The sequence below is a fragment of the Pongo pygmaeus genome, chromosome 22 (genome assembly GCF_028885625.2).
Source record: "Pongo pygmaeus isolate AG05252 chromosome 22, NHGRI_mPonPyg2-v2.0_pri, whole genome shotgun sequence".
In the NCBI taxonomy this organism is placed as follows: Eukaryota; Metazoa; Chordata; class Mammalia; order Primates; family Hominidae; genus Pongo; species Pongo pygmaeus.
Window position 1 is genome coordinate 48,765,365 of NC_072395.2, and position 19,583 is coordinate 48,784,947.

Genomic DNA, 19,583 nt, shown 5'->3' on the forward strand with positions numbered 1-19,583 from the left:
CAATTTCCATGATGTAAACACTCCCACTATGGCCAATTTCAAGCTCCCAGTGTGTGGTCACTGAATGCAGAGCTGGGAATTGCTGCACACAGTCACTCTTATGACCAGGAGGTGACACCAGGAGGTACCTCAGGGCTGGCATGGGGTAAGGGGAGGACCAAAGAAGCAGGATGCCAGCATTGCCACCAGCCCAAACTGAGCACTGTATGTATGAGAGCAACACAACTGAAACTGTGAGCTCCATTGCAGTAGCCCAAGACCATCAAGGCAACAAACCCGCTTCTTTTTCAACCTGAAGTTTTTTGTATCTGTTACATGCCTAGACCTCTGGAACCCCAGGCCACTGTCTGTAAAGATCCAGCAGTTTTAGAGGTCACTCAGGGGCTCTTAGTGGAGGTCACCCTCCTCATCCCTGGCCTCTGTTTCTTGCTCATTAAAGATCACGCTGCTTTTCACTCACCTAGAGATAAATTTCAAAAAGAATGTCTTTCTTTCACATTCAGCAGGAGATCAAATTCCCCCCCCTCAAAAAACACTCTTTAGGAAAAGAATTCCAGAAGAATCTACCCACAGATTCTGAGTCCTTAATCTAGCTATCCAATGTGACACAGAACTCAGACACTGTGAGAAGGTTTTGCTTTTACTGGGCCTGTTCTCCAGGTCTGTGCTTTCTAATTATAAAGTTGATGTTTCAGTCCTCCTTTGATCAGTTCAACTAAGAGGACTTGGTGTTTATGGCAATTGAATTGCTTCTTTGTCAAGATGTCAGATTCATCCCACCGTTCAACTACCTCTAACACACGAATTGTATCAACTAAGCACATCAAACAGTAATGGTAAAAGGGAGACGGACTAGTGCAGTGGATCTCAACTGGGGGCAATTTTTCCCCCCAGGAGACGTTTGGTGGTGTTCGGACACATTTTTGATGGGCACAGCCAGAGAAAGGGATGCTACTGGCATCTGGTACGTAGAGGCCAGGGTTGCTGCTACTTATTGTACAAGGAATAGAGCAGCCCCACAAGATAAAGAATTATCTAGTCTAACTATCAATAGTGAGAGGTTGAAAAACCCTAAATTCATGAAATGGGGAGCCCAGAACACATTGACTGGGATAGATTTGGTCATTATCCTATCACCGTACTGGGGTGCTGGCCAGTAAGATGGTCTAAAGATAGAGGCATATCTTATACATATGACACACGAAGAAGAAACTCTATACAACTAAATTATTTTCAATAATAATTATGTAATAATAAGCAATAACCATTATTTTCTTTAATTTTGCAGCAATTTAAAAAGTTAAAAATACATTTCTATTTTAAAAATTTTATTCAAATTCAAGAAAATACTTAATGTATGAACTAAACTTTGCACTTACCAAACAAAAACATTTTACCTTGCAGCTCTCATTGTTTTATTTTTAAATTCATGTTAAGCAATGGAGAAAAGATTCCCTATTTAATAAATGGTGCTGGGAGAATTGGCTAGCCATATGCAGAAGATTGAAACTGGATCCCTTCCTTACACCTTACACACAAGTTAACTCAAGATGGATTAAAGACTTAAATGTAAAACCCAAAATTATAAAAACCCTAGAAGAAAATCTAGGCAATACCATTCAGGACATAGGCATGGGCAAAGATTTTTATAATGAAATTGCCAAAAGGAATTGCGACAAAAGCCAAAATTGACAAATGTGGTCTAATTAAACTAAAGAGCTTCTGCACAGTAAACGAAACTATCATCAGAGTGAACAGAAAACCTACAGAATGGAAGAAAATTTTTGCAATCTATCCATCTGACAAAGGTCTAATATCCAGAATCTACAAGAAACTTAAGAAAATTAACAAGAAAAAAACATTAAAAAGTAGACAAATGATATGGACAGACACTTCTCAAAAAAAAAAAAGACAGACATGAGGCCAACAAACATATGAAAAATAGCTCAACATCACTAATCATTAGAGAAATGCAAATCAAAACCACAATGAGATGCCATCTCACGCCAGTCAGAATGGCGATTATTAAAATGTCAAGAAACAAAAGATGCTGGTGAGGTTGTGGAGAAATAGGAATGCTTTTACACTGTTGGTGGGAATGTAAATTAGAATCAACTATTGTGGAAGACAGTGTGGTGATTCCTCAAAGATCTGGAGGCAGAAATACCATGGACCAAGCAATCTCATTACTGGGTATACACCCAAAGGAATGTAAATCATTCTATTATAAAGATACATGTACGTGCCTGGTGCGGTTGCTCACGCCTGTAATCCCAGCACTTTGGGAGGCCGAGGCAGGCAGATCACGAGGTCAGGAGATCAAGACCATCCTGGTTGACACGGTGAAACCCCGTCTCTACTAAAAATACAAAAAATTAGCTGGGCTTGGTGGCGGGTGCCTGTAGTCCCAGCTACTTGGGAGGCTGAGGCAGGAGAATGGCATGAACCCAGGAGGCAGAGCTTGCAGTGAGCCGAGATCGCACCACTGCACTCCAGCCTGGGTGACAGAGCCAGACTCTGTCTCAAAAAATAAATAAATAAAGATACATGCACATGTATGTTCATTGCAGCACTATTCACAAGAGCAAAGACATGGAATCAACCCAAATGCCCATCAATGATAGACTGGATAAAGAAAATGTGGTACATATACACCATGGAATACTATGCAGCCACAAAAAGGAATGAGATCATGTCCTTTGCAGGGATACGGTTAAAGCTAGAAGCCATTATCCTCAGCAAACTAATGCAAGAACAGAAAACCAAACACCACATGTTCTCACTTGTAAGTGGGAGCTGAACAATATGGACACAGGAAGGGCAACAACACACATTGGGGCCTGTCATGGGAGAGCTGGGAGGGGAGAGCATTAGGGAAAAGAGCTAATGCATGCTGAGCTTAATACCTAGGTGATAGGTCGACAGGTGCAGCACACCACCATGGCACGTCTTTACCTGTGTAACAAACCTGCACATCCTGCACATGTACCCTAGAACTTTAAAAATATATATTATTTAAAAATGGAATAAGATAAAATTCATGTTAAATTTTAAGCACAAAAACTCCAAATGTTCACACAGAATAACAGAATTAGAGTAACTCAAGTCTTGTTTCTTCATCTTTACAATCACTGTGCTAATGTTGTTTGTTTGCAATCCACTGTTTAAAGGCAGGAATGTGTACTACTATGGGTTTGGAGGCACAAACTAAACCCCAAGTGAGCTCAAATGGTTCTAAATATTTTTGAACTTCATTTCAAATGAACACTGAGTCCACAGGTTGAGGGGCAGGGAGGGAACTGCCTGTATAACCAAATTGTAATTGTAACTTCCATGTGAAATAGAGCTTATCTATGAGCCTTGGAGTCAAATATCACCATGTTTTCTATGTTCTAGTGGTCACCCAGGCCAGCTGCTTCAACCTGGATAGGGGCTACACAGGACATGAATATCACGAGAAGGTGAGGATCACTGAGGAACATCTTGGAGGCTAGCTACCACATTTAAATTTCAAGATGGTCTTCAGTTTGGAATTCACTGTTGGTCATTAGTTTGCTTAGTGGAGACCTACTACACAATACCAAGCGAAATATTTGTTTCTCTGCTTTAATGAAGGGCATAGATAATGCACCAAGAGGACTTTTTTATTACAGCACTGGATATTTTCAATGCCTTGTTCATATTCCTGTTGCTTCACTCATGGCCAGCCCTGTTCTCACAAGAGGCAAGCTGAGCTGCCAAGCTAGCCAAGCACAGTTATTATGAACAATATATTATGACCATCTTGGACAGCTCCAATTAGCAAGAAATATGAGCAGTAACTGGTTCTGAATTGGAGCAAACACTTAGAGGGAAGCATTATTTTGATAAATTATCAAGATCTTTCAAACCTCAAATTCACTGCCTGAAATAACTCAGTACCACATTATGCCACGTCTGTTCCAATTCAGTCACTCATTCACTCATTTTACCTTTCTCCCTTTGCATGCAGCATTTAGAAGCTCACAAATACTCACTGAATAAACAATACTAACAACAAGTAAAGGCTTGTAATAATTTGACAGTTTCATTCTAAATTTAGCATAGAAAAAAATTAAATACTAAAACATCCACTTAAAAATTATACAAGCTCAAAATTATATATCACTGTCATAAATGTTGATGAAGATTAAATAACATGAGGAAACAACTGTACCAAAGCAGAAAATAAAAATTGTTTTGACAGTATTTTTCAAACTGAAAAAAGCAGGGAACCCTCTTAGCATAGCTGGCAGCACGTCAATCTCACAAACTGGAAAAAGCAGCTATTATAGAAAATATATTCTGGATAAATATATAATAAATTTACATATTAGTTGTGTTTTAATGTTAGAATGAAATTGATATATATTTCTTTTTCTACTTTTTCGAATTTCTATTTTCTCATAAAGTTTTCAGCAGTACGATTTTATGGGGCATGATCTTTAGTTAACAATGTACTATTACGTAATGCAAGAAGTAAAATAGCCTAGTAGAAACGCATAGTAGAAAGAATGCTGGCCTAATGAGAAATCCTGGGAATAAGCACCTGCCATTGCCAATGAGCAGGATGACATCTCTTCACTTCTCAACCTCTTTATCTGTGAAAGATAAGAACAGGAAATACTACTCACTTTATGCCAGTGAAATACAAAAATTTATTAAGAGAGTAGATCTCATGTTTTCTTACTACAAAAACAAACAAACAAACAAAGAGACACCAGGAACCTTGGGAGGTGTGGGATATGTCTGTTAATATGTCTATTACCTTAATTGTGGTGATGAAATCATGGTGTTTGCATATGTCCAAACTCATCAAATTGTTTACATTAAATGAGTATGGTTTTTGCATATCAATATACCTCAATAAAATTGTTTTTTAAAAGGTATGAGACAGATTTCAGTGTTTCAGAGTTGCTACCTTTGTAAAAAGCAAGCTAAGAAAAATACAATTCCAAACACATTGACTTTTTTTATTGTTTAGCTGAACAGATGATAGCCCAATCATTTCTGCTTAAAGATAAATGTTTTAAGCTGATAAACAACGTCAGCAAAGTCTCAGGATACAAAATCAATGTGCAAAAATCACAAATATTCCTATACACCAATAATAGACAAACAGAGAGCCAAATCATGAGTGAACTCCCATTCACGATTGCTGCAAAGAGAATAAAATACCTAGGAATACAACTTATAAGGGATGTGAAGGACCTCTTCAAGGAGAACTACAAATCACTGCTCAAGGAAATAAGAGAGGACACAAACAAATGGAAAAAAATTCCACGCTCATGGATAGGAAGAATCAATATCGTGAAAATGGCCATACTACCCAAAGTAATTTATAGATTCAATGCTATCCCCATCAAGCTACCATTGACTTTCTTCACAGAATTGGAAAAAACTACTTTAAGTTTCATATGGAACCAAAAAAGAGCCCATATAGCCAAGACAATCCTAAGCAAAAAGAGCAAAGCTGGAGGCATCATGCTACCTGACTTCAAACTATACTACAAGGTTACAGCAACCAAAACCACGTGGTACTGGTACCAAAACAGACACCTAGACCAATGGAACAGAACAGAGACCACAGAAATAATGCTACACATCTACAACCAACTGATCTTTGACAAACCTGACAAAAACAAGTGATGGGGAAAGGATTCACTGTTTAATAAATGGTATTGGGAAAACTGGCTAGCCATATGCAGCAAACTGACACTGGACCCCTTCCTTACACCTCATACAAAAATTAACTCAAGATGGATTAAAGACTTAAATGTAAGACCTAAAACAATAAAAACCCTAAAAGAAAACCTAGGCAATACCATTCAGGACATAGGCATGGGCAAAGACTTCATGACTAAAACACCAAAAGCAATGGCAACAAAAGGCAAAATTGATCTAATTAAATGATCTAATTAATGGGATCTAATTAAACTAAAGAGCTTCTGCACAGCAAAAGAAACTATTATCAGAGTGAACAGGCAACTTACAGAATGGGAGAAAATTTTTGCAATCTATCCATCTGACAAAGAGCTAATATCCAGAATCTACAAGGATATTTAAACAAATTTACAAGAAAAAAACAAACCACCCCATCAAAAAATGGGTGAAGGATATGAACAGACACTTCTCAAAGGAAGATATCTATGCGGCCAACAAACATATGAAAAAAAGTTCATCATCACTTGTCATTAGAGAAATGCAAATCAAAACCACAATGAGATACCATCTCACGCCAGTTAGACTGGTGATCATTAAAAAGTCAGGAAACAACAGATGCTGGAGAGCATGTGGAGAAATAGGAATGCTTTTACAGTGTTGGTGGGAGTGTAAATTAGTTCAACCATTGTGGAAGACAGTGTGGTGATTCCTCAAGGATCTAGAACCAGAAATATCATTTGACCCAGCAATCCCATTACTGGGTATATACCCAAAGGATTATAAATCATTCTACTATAAAGACACATGCACACGTATGTTTATTGCAGCACTATTCACAATAGCAAAGCCTTGGAACCAACCCAAATGCCCATCAATGATAGACTAGATAAAGAAAATGTGGCACATATACACCATAGAATACTAAGCAGCCATAAAAAAGAATGAGTTCATGTCCTTTGCAGGGACATAGATGAAGCTGGAAACCACCATTCTCAGCAAACTAACACAGGAACAGAAAACCAAACACTGCATGTTCTCACTCATAAGTGGGAGCTGAACAATGAGAACACATGGACACAGAGAGGGGAACATCACACACCAGGGCCTGTTGAGGGATGGGGGAATAGGAGAGGGATAGCATTAGGAGAAATAGCTAATGTAGATGACAGGTTGATGGGTGCAGCAAACCACCATGGCCCACGTATACCTATGTAACAAACCTGCAAGTTCTGCACATGTATCTCAGAACTTAAGGTATAATTAAAATATACATATATAAATGTTTTATTTAAGAGGATCATTCTGACCATCATGCCTGCCACCACGCCTACACTAGCTCTGTCATATCTTGGTTTGTTAATGCATCAGACACCTCAGGTGATAGCCCATCACAGTCACCTACAGCTCAGGACCCAGGGGTGAACACCAAAATGGACAACAGAATGTGTAGAGAAAGCTCCAGAAGAAGCAGGAACCCATGTCTCTTCCCAGTTGATCTATTCTTGTTGTGTGTGTATGTGTTCATGTGTGTGCAAGTGTCTATGTGTGTGTTTCTCCCAAGTTACCTCAAGAAAACTTGATCACCAACGAATCCAGCAGGCTGGACTTCTTGCTGCAGAGAAACAACTCTGGTGAGTAGGTTTTCTTTGTTTTCCTACAAGGAAAGACTAAAGATGGCAGGGTTCAGGAATGTATCAATATAGGATGTTGTTGTTTAAAAAAGGAAAAAGAGTCTAAGTTTCTCTGTTTCAGGGAATGGAGGAATAACAAGATGAAAGCAGTAGGAAAAATGAACTGGCACGAAAGAGTTGGCTCCAGGAACTTCTCCTATGCCTCTTCAACTCTAAAATCAGAAAGGTAAAACTGAAAAGCCACTGAAGCATGGAGGGTAGGTTTCCGAGCTGCACGCTTACAGCTGCACATGAATTCCCCAAAAGAGTAAAGGTGGAGGCCTTAGAAGACACGGTGAGGACTCCAGGAGGGGAAGAAGAGGACGAACACTCAGGAACAAAAGCAGCAAAGGTTACAGATGCCAAAGAGGAAAAAAGGAGAACAAATTCCCATCAAAGCAGGAGGGTGTTTTGATAAAGAATGGGTAGTCAACTGCGCTAAATGTTGGAAAGAGATTACGAGGAAGGCAAGAGGACAGAGACACAAAGCTTTTTCAGTAAGGTAGCCATTGGTGTCTTTGGGTGGCATATTTGTAATAGAATGGTGGGGACAATCACCAATAATTACACCTCGCATTACCTCACCAGTAAGCAGAGGCCGCACATGAGGAGACAGACCAGCAAAACTAGGACAGAGAAAGTATATGGTAGGAAGATTGAACACAACCAAGTGTGAGATTTGGGCATAGGAAATGTATAGGTAATGACTGGGTAATGGCAATAGGATGGAAGAGATGCAAAAGGGCCTAACCTAGAACATGAAGGATCCACTGGGGTGGGGATAGGGTGGACCAGCCTTGAAATCATTTCAGCAAGCAGAGCCCGATGTGCAAAGGGGTTGCCAGCAACTACCCAGCAGTCACCCAGGCAGGCAGCCAGCATGGGGCAGGGGAGAGAGGAGAACGCCTTTGCATCATGGTGAACCGTGATGTTTTCCAACAAGTAAACTGAATCAGAAACAGGAAGAAGCCGGAACAAGAAATATTCTAGGAAGTCAGCTGAAAGGCAGCCAAGCCGCATTAGAGAATCAGTGGCGATAACCGGGCTCCCATCAACAGACTGTGTGGTTCAGGGGCAAGACTCCAGCCCCCGGGGAGAGCTGGCAAGGGCAAGCAGAAAGGGCTGTATCCATGGAGGAGTGGAGGAGCAGGCTCCCAAAGACAGATCAGGTTCTTGAGACTTTGTGAGCCAGTGAGCAGACCTGGGTTCAAAGCAGGACTGAAAGGGCCAAAAGAATGAGTCATTGCAACCCAGAGCACTGGGCCAGAACTCCTCAGCCCGTTCCATGAGCAGGGCAGAGAAGGCCTGGGCAGTAGCGTGCTTGGCTCAAAGACTCCCAGCAGAAGAGGACTGCAAAGGCTGAGAATCAGGCAGGAGTCAAAGAAGGGGTGCTTTAAGGTAAGGGGATGGCTTAAACAGAAAAAGCAGAAGGCAGGGTAAGAAAGAGTTCAGAGACAGGGTCATAAGCATTTTGTAAGGCTAAGGCCAAGGAGGAAGTGGGAAGGCATAAAATACCCAGCAAATACTTGGCCTTGCTCTCCTCAGATCTAACCAGTTGCAGACCTAGAGCCACTCTAGAATAATTGTGAATTGAATGTGATGTACCCTGAAAGGCACCCAATCAGAAGATTTGAGATTGATCTGCTGTGTGAGGACCAAGGAAGAATTTCTCGATTGCGAGGACGGACAAACACCCATGCAAGTCCCTACAAGAGGTTATGAACATTTTCTTCTTTCGAAATTACTTTTTAGCCGTGCAGATTTTCATACTCTGAGATACTTGGTGAGTATGGTTCTAACTGAAGGCCAAGCAACAAGTTCAATAACCCCACAGGGAACTCAGCAGCCCCACTCCTTGTCTTCCAAAGCTGCCCAGCTCCTCCTCCCAGCGGCTGGTTTTCAGTTTTGCAACTCTTGAAATTCAGATTTATAACTTGGGCACCCTTTTAGTGGAGATGGCTGAAAAAGTAAATTTCTTCTTAGCCAAACAAAGGCTTCAAAAGCATCTCTTACAATTTTAAGCTTTTCAAATGGCTTCAAAATTCACAAGTACCAATAACAGCTTCTTAAAACTTTGTGACTTTAGACCGACACCCAGAAAATTGTATGCTGGGTTTTCCCTTAAGGAGAGAACATTTTGGATTTGCTTTTGTTAGTTTTGAATGAATGACCTCACCATTGGATTAATACCTAAACCAAAAGGATGAATGGCTTGTGCTACTTCAGCTGGGGAGTCCAGGAACCCGGGGGATGCTGCGGAGCCATTCAGAGGGATCTTGGCTTGTAGTATCTTCTCAAAACTTGGAAGCAGCAATGACAACGAGAAGAAGGAGGAGGCAGAGGAAGCAGTAGAGGCTCTAATGAAATTCATTGCCTGAATATTAAAAGTATTCAAAAATGGGTTCAAATCAATCCATTGATGGTGCATCCCAAAACAGCTATAAAGGAAAGCTAGGGATATTTGTGCTATGTCATCATATATAGTGTTGAAGGTTAACACTATGAATAACAGCCTACCCTTCTTTACTAAATATGTTGGCGCCACTTAGAATCCTGAGAATCTTAGGGGTATTTTTCAACTGAAATGTGTATTTTTAACTAGAAACTCAAGTGGTCTGTGGCCACAAATTGAGAAGACCTGGCCTAGTGAACCATTTTGGCATATATTCTGCCTATGCGTATGAAATAATAGATGCTCAAGGCATCGTTTCACATCGTAATAGTAGAAATCTAGTTCTTCCAGGGCTAAAGCAGAAGGAGGTAAGGGTCTGATGCTCTGACTTGAGACACAGCCACAGAACCTGGTGGAGAGAATGATTCACACGTGTGTATCTTAAACAGTACTCACTGCCCCCATGCAACTCTTGACCTGTCTTCTGTCAAGGTTAAGAGCACTAACGAGGCCAGGCAGTGGCTCATGCCTGTAATCCCAGCACTTTGGGAGACCAAGGCAGGCGGATTACCTGAAGCCAGGAGTTCAAGACCAACCTGGCCAACATGGTGAAACCCCATCTCTACTAAAAATACAAAAATTAGCTGGGCATGGTGGTGGGCAGCTGTAATCCCAGCTACTTGGGAGGCTGAGACATGAGAACTGCTTGAACCCGGGAGGCAGAAGTTGCAGTTAGCTGAGATCGCACCACTGTACTCCGGCCTGAGAACAGAGTGAGACTCCATCTCTAAAAAAAAAAAAAAAAAGCACTAACAAGTGACAGAAAGGCAGGCTGGCTGTCTCCTTTCCTAAATAAAAATAGATCCATGTGCTTTGGATTTCTCAAACACAGATGTATAGTTAGCTTTTAAATTTTTTAAATGTTATGAATTTAAGAACCTTTCTCTGTCTGTGGGAGTAACAACTGCAGATACAGAATGCACTCAGATCTCACTTTGGATTTACTCAGGTCCCAGTAATGAGCTCCTGTGCAATGCCCAGGGCTATGCTCTGAAGATGCAGGAAGGGGAGATCTTAAACTACACGATTTTGGAAGGCAAATGTAGATAGCCACCAATCTCTACTACAATGCTGCTTTATGTGGTCCCCAAGAACTTCTGACTTGATGAGTACTGATGGGCCCCCAAAATAAACTCGGGGCTAATGTCGAGCAGGAAACAAAGTGCATTAACCTGTTGGGTAGAATTAATTAATAATTATCTCTCTCAACACGAAAGAAGCTCTGCTAGGAATTTTTATTTCATTATTTTTTTGGAGACAGAGGCTTACTCTGTCACCCAGGCTGGAGTGCAGTGGCATGATCTCAGCTCACTGCAGCTCCCAGGTTCAAGTGAGTCTCGTGCCTTAGCCTCCGAAGTAGGTGGGATTACAGGCACCCACCACCACACCCAGTTAATTTTTGTATTTTTAGTGAAGACGGGTTTTCACCATGTTGGCCAGGCTGGTCTTGAACTCCTGACCACAAGTGATCTGCCTGCCTCGGCTTCCTAAAGTGTTAGGATTACAGGCATGAGCCACTGTGCCCAGTACTGCTAGGAATTATCTTGGCTGTCTTTCTGACATTCATTTGTTGTGAGAAATAGGCTCACTTGTCCAAACCCAAAGAATGGACTCAGAGACCTGGAAGACAGCGAAAGCGAGACTTTTAATGACAGTCTTGGAAGATCGAGTGTCTGATGGGAAGGCACACCCAGCACAGTTACAACAAGCAATTTATCCCCTAGTGCGCAGGTCCCTCCCCCAGTTCCTCATAGGCTGAGAACTATGGGGTCACAATCTTCCCAGACGTCGCCTATTGGTTGTTGGGTTGGGGCTTTAGGTGGTTTCTTTAAGGTTGTCTTGCAGACCACAACGCATTACAATCTTAGTCAGCTCAGGGGCTCTTTAAGTATCTGACTTATGTCCTAAGTAGCTGGGCAGCTCATAAGAACAGACAAAGCGAGCTATTTTGCAGGCTAGTAAACTTTCATCTTAGACTAAACTTTTTTGGATTAGGTGAAGGCAACTAAGGGACGGGGTGGGGGGGTGCCAACAAGCAGGCATCAGCTATCTGAGCAGGGGCCTAGTATATCCTGTTTTTTTCTGTAGTTTGCTGACCTAAGCCAATTTAAGGCACTTTGTCTTAGAAATGGTCCACTATATACATTATTTTCTTCATTTGTGAGGAGATATTATTATTACAAATAGAAATTGCTAATATTTATTGACCACTGACCTTCTGCACTGCACCAATCTTACATATATTAACTCACTTAAATTCTCAACAATCTAGTGAGGATTTACTATTTTGCATCCTAGATAATTAAGGGACACAGAAGTTAAATTCCTTGCTCAAAATCTTATAGGTGACAGAACAAAGATTGAAACCCAAGCACTCTGGATCCTGGGCATAAACTCTTAACCACCCCTCTCATTTCCTCTGAAAAATTAACAGATTCACTCATAGTGGGCCTACTTCTATTTTTAAGTGTAAACATTTTTGTCCTCAGATATTTTGACCCTCATAAGTTAACCATGTTAGGATTTTCTTGTTTCATCTTTCAGAGCAAGGACACAGGCTCATTCAATGTTTTAGTACACTGCTACCTAAAATCAAAGAAATAAGATCTTATTTGTTCTAACAAAAGATCTGCTTCACAATAGAAATAAAAATGGTCTCTTTGTTCATTTACTGAACAAACCCAAAAACATATGTTTTTGGGACAAACCCAAAAACATAGCTCAGTCTAGTAAATTTCTCCAAAATATGCATGTTATACATTTTTGAGATACCTCTTGTGTTATGTATCTGGTGGGGAAAAAAGGGAGCTTTGATCATAGTACATGCATCAACAAAAAATTTTCACTCTAAACCTCAGTTTGAATATGGTTTAAAAGAAAATTGTAAAGAGTTTCCTCTCCCAGTGTTAACCAAATAGAGATTGTTGGAAAAACAATCCTGGGAACTGGGTGTGGGTCTGGGCCCTGAAACTAGATTGCACTAGCACCAATTTACATGAAAGATTACATAAAGTTTTGGACATGGTACTGAGCAATTTTGCCAGTTTCAACTATCCAGCATCTTAACCTCATTTCCATATTTGGGGACTTCTGACACATACTACCCACCATGAAAGCCTATCACTACAGCAGCTGAAATGCCAGGGCCCTGGGTAGAAGGTTGGTCACATGACCTCTCATGGCCAATCAGGTTCCCTGGCTGGGACTTTGACTCTGGGCTGAGAGCCCCAGCTTTAATTTTCACTATATTTATCATTTCATCTATCGCATTTCCTCCACAGACAAATGTAAGGCTCCATGAGGGCAGTCAACTTTGTTCACTGCTGTATTCCTAGTGCCTAAAATAATGTCTGACTTATAACAAGAAAATATGTACAAATACATATTTCTTGAATGAATAAAATATGTCTTGTTATCTGAATCAATTTTTTTAATTTCTAAGATCTCAAATTCTCTTGTATAATAGCTGATTCCTAATTTATGGATATGGTAGCCACGCTTATTTCCAAAACATGATATTTACATTAATGATCTTCTATTAGCTGTATGAGCTCTGATGTGGCTTTGCTGTGTCCCCACCCAAATGTCATCTTGAATTGTAGCTTTCATAATCCCCATGTGTCTTGGGAGGGAGCCTGTGGGAGGTAATTGAATCACGGGGGCAGTTTCCCCCATACTGTTCTCATGTTAGTGAACAAGTCTCACAAGATCTGATAGTTTTTTAAAGGGGAGTTCATCTGCACGCGCTCTCTTGCCTGCCACCATATAAGACGTGCCTCTGCTCCTCCTTCACCTTCTGCCATGATTGTGAGGCCTCCCCAGCCATGTGGAACTATGAGTCCATAAAACCTGTTTTTCTTTATAAATTACCCAGTTTGGGGTATGTCTTTATTAGCAGAGTGAGAACAGACTAATATAAGCTCTGTTTCCTTGGGTATTATTTCTTCTTCACTGTGACTTTGTGCCTCTCTTTCCTAAAATCTTTGCTTCTTTGTTGTCAGAGAGGGGATAGATGGATGCATGTGCAAAGCAAGGCTAACTGACTACAACATTTCTCCCAGAATTATGCATAATAAAGATGTTCATTCATTCATTCTTTCATCCAACCATTGTTATTAAGAGAAAGACACAATGGAGCAAAACAAGAATATTTTATTGTTTTGTGGGAGAATGTGTTCACCCCTTCCATTTTGCAACTTGTTCTCCTGAGCAAAACTCTACATATTCTTTCCCATAGCATAACTTAAAAGGATTTTTATTTAGAGAGTAGATTATCACCGTTTTGAAGATGGGAACTTCCAAACTCCAAAAAAAAGAAAATAGTACAAAATTTTCCAGACATATAGGATTATCAACCACTGCAGATCACCTTACAGAACAAGAAGTGTTCAAATATTGCCCCAATATTTAAAAAGGGTGGGGAGACTCATACAATAGAACACAATGCTTAATATTAACCCCCTAAAATCTAGAGCAAATTAACAAAGAGCTATTATAAAGTCTGGATAATTTGACACATATATACCCATATCCCACTTTACATTTTACTCTTTAGGCAGAAAATCCCTGGTTGCTTCTACAATAACCCTTGACATCACCATCATAGATGTCCTCCACTTGAAACTCCAGTCTGTCTGTCTGCCTGTTATAAATTGCAATATTCAGAACCAGAAATAGTATTCCAGGCCACATGAGAGTATGGAACCACTAATCACTATTTGGATATCAATTCGTGTCTACCAAAATAGCCTGTGATTTCATTTCTTTTTTACCAACCTCTACACACTGCACATTGGAACTGCTCCTGAGCCAACCATTCCACATTCTTTCCACATATTTCATGAAAAGGTAAAGACACATGACCCAGATGGCAAGCTTAGTATACTCACCTAGCTCTTTTCCTACTCCACACCCTTAGAAATGACAGGAGAGATGTTTTATTACATACTGAAACCATAAGAACTGTGCCAAACAAGGAACAGTACCCAACATTAACCAGAAATTTTGAGACAAAAAGCAGAAAGATACAAGGCAGGTAGGATCAACTGATTGGAGAAAATGAAAGCCAAACACTTGTACACTTGTAGCAGGAGAGGCCTGCCAGAGAGAGAAGTGGTTACAGAGTACTCCAAGCTCTCAGGGGATAGGTCCGAGAAGCGAGAAGGCAAATGGGGAAAAAACAATAGGAGATTAACAGGGTCACTGCATTTAGAGCAGCCACATCTCTTGGCTCCTCCTTCCTCCCCCTCTTGAATTGAGTGGTGACCAACAGCAGCATATTGCACAGGCTAAAGTGATGAGTGGGGCACTTAAGTCTAAGAGGCGTCATTCTAACTGAACCTATGCAACCTATGGCAGAAACTGGCCTTATGCTCACCAGGCTTATCTTCCTTTCCCTGGGCACACAGAAAGACTGTATTTGCCAGTTTTCTTTCAGTTATGTTGAGATCATATAACTAGTTTCCAGCCAATGGATAGCAGTGAAATGTACCCCTTCCAGGCATGGCCATACAATGCCCCATTTTATGCTCCTTGTTCTTCCCTCTCTAAAAGTAAAGGATCTGTATCAGTCCATTCTTGCATTGCTATAAAGAAATATCTGAGACTGGGTAATTTTATAAAAGAGGTTTAACTGGCTGACGGTTCTGCAGGCTGTATGGGACGCATAGTGGCATCTGCTTCCAGGGAGGCCTCAGAGAGCTTTTACTCATAGCAGAAGGCAAAGTGGGAACAGGCACTTCACAGACCAAAAACAGGAGCGAGGGTAGGGGAGAGCTGCCACACTTTTCAACAACCAGATCTTGCAAGAACCCACCCAGTATCACGAAAACAGTACCAAGAGAATGGTGCTAAACTATTCATGAGAAATCCACCTCTATGACCTAATTATCTTCCACTAGGCCCCGCCTCCAATATTGAGGATTACAATGCAATATAGGATGTGGTAGGGACAGCATCCAAACTAGATCAGGATCCAATTAAGATTTGTGAGGAGCCCTTGGAAGAGGACAATGCCCCAAGATAGAAACAGCCAGGATCCTAAGAGTAATCGAGAGAAAAATAAATCTTTATTGAGCTACTCAGATTTTTGCATTATTTCTTACACCTGACAAATTATCCAACAAATATTATAGCCAAGGAAGCCCTGAGAGGATATGGAGGAACCACAAGAGAAAACACTTATGCAGCATCTCCATCATCTCAGTCAAGGTATTGACAGGAAATTGATGGCATGCTTGAAGGTTTAACTAAAGAGAAATTTACAAATGGACTATTTCCAGAGGTAAAGATGGGGCTGAGGAAACCATCAAGGGATGATAAAGCTCCCAGAAGTTAGCAGTAGTGGAAAACCATGACCTCCCTCAGTCCTGAAGGGAGAGGAGTAGGAGCAGTTACCAGAAACCAGGGAGGATAGTAGCCACAATAGAGAGTGTCCCAGCAGGAGTTCTGGCTGTAGATTAGAAAATACCACCACTGCCTAGTCCAGGGCAGGGAAGAAAGGAAGAGCAATACTCCAACCTTTCTTCCTATCCTCCAGCTTCAGTGGGAGTCTCCCTTTGACTGGACCAGTTGGAAGGCTCAGGGCAAGGGAAGCCCAGTGATGCAGAGATCAGCCTCCTGGGGCCCAGAAGAAAGCAAATTGGGACAGAGCTTGGACCTGGAAGACAAACTGAAAAAAACCAGAACATCCTCCCACCAGATCATTATGCCCAACCCCCAGTCACCAGAGATAAACACCTGTGGTCAGCACTGGCTTCCACAGAGGGGCAGATAGTGTTCCAAAAGCAAAATTGAGCAGACAACAGGGAATCAAAGACTTAAGGAAAGAGAGGCATAAAAGTCACTATGAAGAAGAAATAATACCAAAGGAAACATAGCTCATAGAGCAGACAGAAGAGGATTGCTGTGTCATGTTTTGAAAATACAAGCATGGCTATCACATCCATAAATTAGGAAACAGCTATTATACAAGAGAAGTAAAATTAGAAATTAAAAATTTTTAAACAGACAATAAAACATTCATTGGATAAACAGAAATACAAAAAGTTCATAGTTAAATGGTAACTTGTTGATCTGGAAAATCAAGCCAAGGGATTATTTATGAATATGTAATCAAAAGGGAAAAACGGACAATATTTTTTAATAAAATTTCAATATCTACCTAATGAAAATACTAGAAATAGAAAAAATAAAATTTTAGAAATGGAAAAGAAGAAGTAATTAAGAAACAAAAAGAAAATTTTCCAAGACCAAAGAAACATTTGAATTAAAAATGCTCATCACTTTCAAAAATACCTGCCCTTTGACATACAGTTGTAAATTTTAAAAGTTCAGAGCTAGATAGAAAATTCTAAATGCCTCCTGAGAAAATAAGCAGCCTACCTGAAATGGATGAGTGTCTGACCAGCACCAAATTTCTCTTTGACAATACTTGAGGCTAAAAGACAATACAGTAATACCTTAAAAGTTCAAAAGAATTACTTTGAATCTAAATCCTGATTCTTATTCAAGTCAACATTCAAAAAGAAAAACAAAGTAAAGACATTTTCATAAACCTTTAAAGATTCTGAAAGTTAACCTTTCATACACAGACCTTCTCTAACAGATTTAATCAAGCAAAAGAGAATTCAAAAAGGGGAAAATGTTGGGCCCAAGAACTAACAGTATACAGAGAAACCAGTGAAGTACACTTTGGAAATATATTTTACAATTTTTAACAACAATCTGCAACTAAACCAAAATATCTCAGCATGAGAGGTGGTGGTGTTGGAGGAATAAAGAGGATGAAGTGAAAACATGGTAAGGTTCTAGTTTTGTTTGGGGTGTGCAGTAGAAATAGATACCCACTGATTCAAAATTAATTAATAACCTAGCAATGAGAAAAGAGATAAAACTCTCAATATAAGATCTTATACATAAAAGCAAATAAGTACTATATTAAAAATAAATGTGACCATCTCAACAAATGTGCGATTTTCTACAAAAATGTAAATTAATCAAAATTGATCCCAAAAAAGATAGAAAATGTGAACAGACTGATAGACTGTTGACAAAAAGAGTCAAACTCTAAAATATTTGAAGAACCAAATATGTGTGACCAATGGCCTGTGACACAGCCCCATGAGATGCTGAGAACACGTGCCCAAAGTGTTCAGGCTACAGCTTGGTTTTATACATTTTGGGGAGACATAAGACATCAATTGATACATGTAAGATATACATTGGTTCAGTCCAGAAAGGTATGACAACTGCAAGCGGGGGTCATAGGTGGAATAAAAGATTTTCTGATTGGCAATTCGTTGAAAGAGTTATTATCTAAAGATAATGTCTGGTTAAGGGGTTGTGGAGACCAAGGCTTCATCATGCAAATGAAGCCTCCAGGTAGCAAGCTTCAGAGAGAATAGATTGTAAATGTTTCTTTTCAGACTCAAAGAGACTATTCTATTCAGTCTTTATGTCTTTGTGCTGACATTAGTGTTGGTCAGCTGTGCCTGAATTCCAAAAGGGAGGAGGGTATAATGAAGCATGTTCAACTGCCCCTTCTCATCATGGCCTGAACTCATTTTTCAGGTTAACTTTGGAATGCCATTGGCCAAGAGGAGGGTTCATCAGTCAGTTGGGGGGCTTACAATTTTATTTTTGGTTTACAATACACTTATAAAAATTGAAAATATAGTCAAAGCTCTAATCCATTAAGAAACAGGTACCAATTCCAGATACTTTTATGGAGATTTCTACTCCTTGAAGCAAGTATATTAGTTTGTTCTCATGCTGCTAGTAAAGACATACACAAGACTAGGTAATTTATAAAGGAAAGAGGTTTAATTGACTCACAGTTCTGCAGGGCTGGGAAGGCCTCAGGAAGCTTACAATCATGGCAAAGGGGAAGCAAACATGTCCTTCTTCACATGGTGGCAGGAAGGAAAAGAATGAGTGCCCAGCAAAGGGGAAAGCCACTTATAAAACCCTCAGATCTTGTGAGAACTAACTCTCTATCATGAGAACAAGATGGGGGGAACAGCCCCCATGATTTAATTATCTCCACCTGGTTCCTCCCACAACATGTAGGGATTATGGGAACCAAAATTCAAGATGAGATTTGGGTGGAGACAGAGCCCAACCATATCAGCTAGTGATAATCTTAAATTACATGTGTCTGAAAGTACACAAAGATAACTTCTAGACTCTATCTGGATAGCATCATTCTATACAGCTAGCATCACCTTGATTCCAAAACCTGACAAAATTATCACCAAAAAAGTGAGGCCATTGGTCAAGGTTACCATGAACATAGATTTAAAATTCTAAAAAATATATTAGCAAATCACATTTTGTAATATTTCACTATTTTTTAACCCTGGTCAAGCAAAATTTACCTAGAAATGCAAAGTGGTTCAATATTGGGAAATTTCTGACATAGTTGACTATATTAATGGCTTTAAGGGCAAAAACATTTTGCTCATCTCAATGTATGCCAAAAATTCATTTGATAAATTAACACCCTTTCTGGAATTTTTTTAAAGCTCTTAGTAGACTAAGAAAGGGTGTAAAATCATGTAGCCTAGGGGAAAATTCATAGAAAATATTATATTTAATAATGAAAGATTAGAAATGTTGTATTAAGGTCAAAAACAAGACAATCATACCTATCAACACAGCTACCATCTGTCATGTCCTATAGGTCCTATCTAAAAAGGGATAAAAGTAAAGTAAATAAGAGGTATAAAATGTAGACAAAAATATAAAAATTTTTCTATTTCTAGGCAAATTGTTACCCC